The 3,411-nt window shown below is 29.4% G+C and overlaps 1 protein-coding gene across 2 annotated transcripts in view; it reads left to right on the top strand.

Moving 5' to 3' along the window:
- LOC108754133 (calcium uptake protein 3, mitochondrial) overlaps positions 1–3,411 on the top strand; it is a 29,153-nt gene that overhangs the window by 17,107 nt on the left and 8,635 nt on the right. The gene's annotated exons all lie outside the window — the stretch shown is intronic.

The raw sequence follows: 3,411 nt of genomic DNA, 5'->3' as shown, positions 1-3,411 counted from the left end.
CGTTCCCATTGATTTGATGCTTCCTGAGCAGATTTAATCTGGCCGGATTAGGTCGCAGATTCACGTTATGTATTATAAAAGCATATCGTTTGGCACTTAACTGCAGCTTACATGATAATGGGTTGGGCGTACACATCGATCACACATATAGCTAACTAAAGGCGAATTACGTGTACTTTGAATAAATGCCTCTAAATAATGTAAAATTTTTATACATACATATAAAAAGTAAACAGAACTATTGATAAAATTTCCGATTTCTAAAAATGAGATGCCAACTTCACAAAGACAAATAGCATTTACTATAATTTGAGTATTCAATTTTCGTAATGCATTCGTTCTTACAACAGATACAACCTTTTCAATACTTATACCAATTTATTTTTATTAGAGAATAATTTATACATTATTTTAAACCTTGTCTTTATGATATAACGCGCAATTAAATGCAAAAAACAAATCTTTATTTTTGCATGTGCAAAATATATTTTAATCTGAATTCTCTTAATTACGATGATTGAATTGTTACAGGTAGAGCGATACTATTTGACTGTTAAGCTTTGTCCACGATATTAGAAACCGCTCCGATATCTTGGACAAAGAAAAAAATAACAAATCACATTTGATTAATTTTATCACAATACGATTGATTAATTCTTTCTCCGTCCGAAATCTCAGATGGATTTCTATATCGGACACAAGGCTTTAAGTTAAGGAGCACAAACATTCGCATAACGCATGAGATATAATCATATAATGCATAAGAAAATAAACCAATCAAAGCTAGTCCTTTATTTCCTTCCTTTCCATGAAATAAAGGACTCCGATTGAATTTTTCACGTCTTATGCATTATATTTTAAGCAAAAGTCTGTGCTCTCGGTTTTAGGCTCTACCAATATTCAAATCATCAATATTTATATCTTAACTGTTGTTGTAGTCTGCTTAGTATTTTTATTTATCAGCAGCAAAGATTTCTTAATTGCGTGCACTTATAGATACTGATCCAAAAAGAAGCACACAGACGATTTCATATGAAATTACTATAAACTTTATTTAGTACATGCAACAATGCGAAATATATTAAAGTGAATAATAAAAATTGAAAGAATCAAGAAATATATATGAGCAAAGATGATAACCCATGAATTATGGGAATGAAAGAAACTGTAGTATATTAAGAGGGCGTTGTATTTGTGGATAGGAAAAATTGTGGATAGAAAAAAACCGTCCTCCAATCGCGTTGCATCATGAAATAGAAGTGGGACCTGAAGACTCACTAGGGACACAAACTACACACAATAAAAGGAATAGAGAACAGGGGCCCTATTCTTAAAAAGTATCGCATACGAAAAACTAGAGAAATGTTACAGTATATGTAACGCATACTATAGTATTTCCCTAGTTTTTCGTATGCGATACTTTTCAAGAATAGAGATTCAGGGAACAGAGAATAAGAATTTCAACCTATCAGAAACTGTGTATTCCATAATACATGATTCTTGGTAGGTTGAAATTCTTATTCTCTATTCCCTGTTCCCTAATCCTTTCATTGTGCGCAGTCCTTAACTAAAGCCGGATGTCACTCTTCGATCTTCGTCGAACATTTTTCTATGGTAAAGACATTGTCATTTAGTAATACACACAGTCGAGTGTTACGTTTAGTAAAAGAGGGACGTATTTTGTCTCGTTTCGAGTATTGCATCATTTTTTGGAAAGCGTTGCTGGCTTCAACTGTGCTTAGTACGACTGGCCAAGTGAATCTCGTTAAAAGAACCAGGGCCAACTAAAAACGAAGAAGAAGTAATACACACTCTAAGATACTGTGCAGACGTGATAGCACTGCTAAAGAATATGTCAAGTAATTCGACACAGAATTATTGTGCTAATCTAGGAAAATTCCAATGCAAAATTTGTTTTTATACTGCAGTCGACGACATACTATTACGAATACACGTATTTCGTGTTCACAGAATATCTCTTGTAAAAAAAAACAAAAATCGCAGAAGCAAAATATGGCGTTATTTCAAAGAAAAAAAAAGATCTTCTTGTAACTTTTGTGGTAGAGCTACAATCTGTAACATTTGTGGTACATTCCTTTGGAGTGGATATTCTGCAAGTAACTTAAAGAATCATCTTAAAAGTAAGCATCCACAAATAATAGAAGAAATACAACAAGAAGTTAAACATTCTTTGATGGGATGTTTCAAATTAAACACATCAGATGACAATGTGTTTGAACTAAGATGCAAGCTTTGTGGTCACATGTATGATATATTGCAAAATGATATAAATGAATTAGCGTTTCATTTATTCAAGCACTTGTTAAAAAAAAGTACTCACAAAAATAACATATAAGGAGATACGAAAGGGAAAAATTGGATGCGATTATAAATTAATGTACTTGAGTGAGAAATTTAACTTTGTGATATTAATCACAATTATATATTCTAATTTTTCAAATCTATTGTTTATTTCATTTGTATTTGCAGATTCACTTTTGAATAAGATACAGCAGAGATTCCAATAGATTTTGAAAATAATGTATAGAGAAGCATCAGCAGTTTTAACTGGTTGTTAACTGGAACTATTAAGTGAACTGCCGCATTTGACGAATCAAATATCAACTTTTTAATAAGCATGCTGTTTATTTTATTAATTATATTATTATAGCTAATAAGTTAATTATATATTATAACTATAGTTAATTATATTAATATATAGCTGTTACTATTGATCATTTATTATGTTAATTAATTATTATGTACGTTACAAATAATTGCATTTTTTTCTATCTATTAATCTTTTATATATCTGATATAATGTTTGTATTAGGACTATAAGTATTCAAATATTATAATACTCAAAATAATTCATTCGAAATAATTATTGTTACTAAAAAACATTCGAATTATTTGAATGATTCAAATATTAATGTCCGGAGAACAAAATCTGAAAATATATTAATTTAAATCGGAGCTAACTTCGAGAATAGAAAATAAATTATAAAATACGTCATAATTTAAGGATACAAATAGTTCAGAGAATTAATCATAAAAAATTAACGGTGAATTAATATTTGGGTATTCTAATACTAAAATATGAATAATATTTACAGTATAATATATTTACTTAGTCTGTTTTATTTACGTAAAATATGCCATTATATAAGTTTATAGAAATAACCTTTTAATGAAATATATATTATACGAGTATATACACGCACACACACGCACGCACGCACACGAACACACATATATATATACACATACGTATGTGTTTGTGCGCGTGCATGCATATATATTATACATATTATATATATATATATGTGTGTGTGTAACATAATTACAGACACATGTAATATATATAATATGTGATATATAATATATAACACATAATTAATTTTATGTATG

The sequence above is a fragment of the Trachymyrmex septentrionalis genome, unplaced genomic scaffold (genome assembly GCF_001594115.1).
Source record: "Trachymyrmex septentrionalis isolate Tsep2-gDNA-1 unplaced genomic scaffold, Tsep1.0 scaffold76, whole genome shotgun sequence".
Taxonomy (NCBI): Eukaryota; Metazoa; Arthropoda; class Insecta; order Hymenoptera; family Formicidae; genus Trachymyrmex; species Trachymyrmex septentrionalis.
This window is presented reverse-complemented; position numbering and strand designations above follow the sequence as displayed.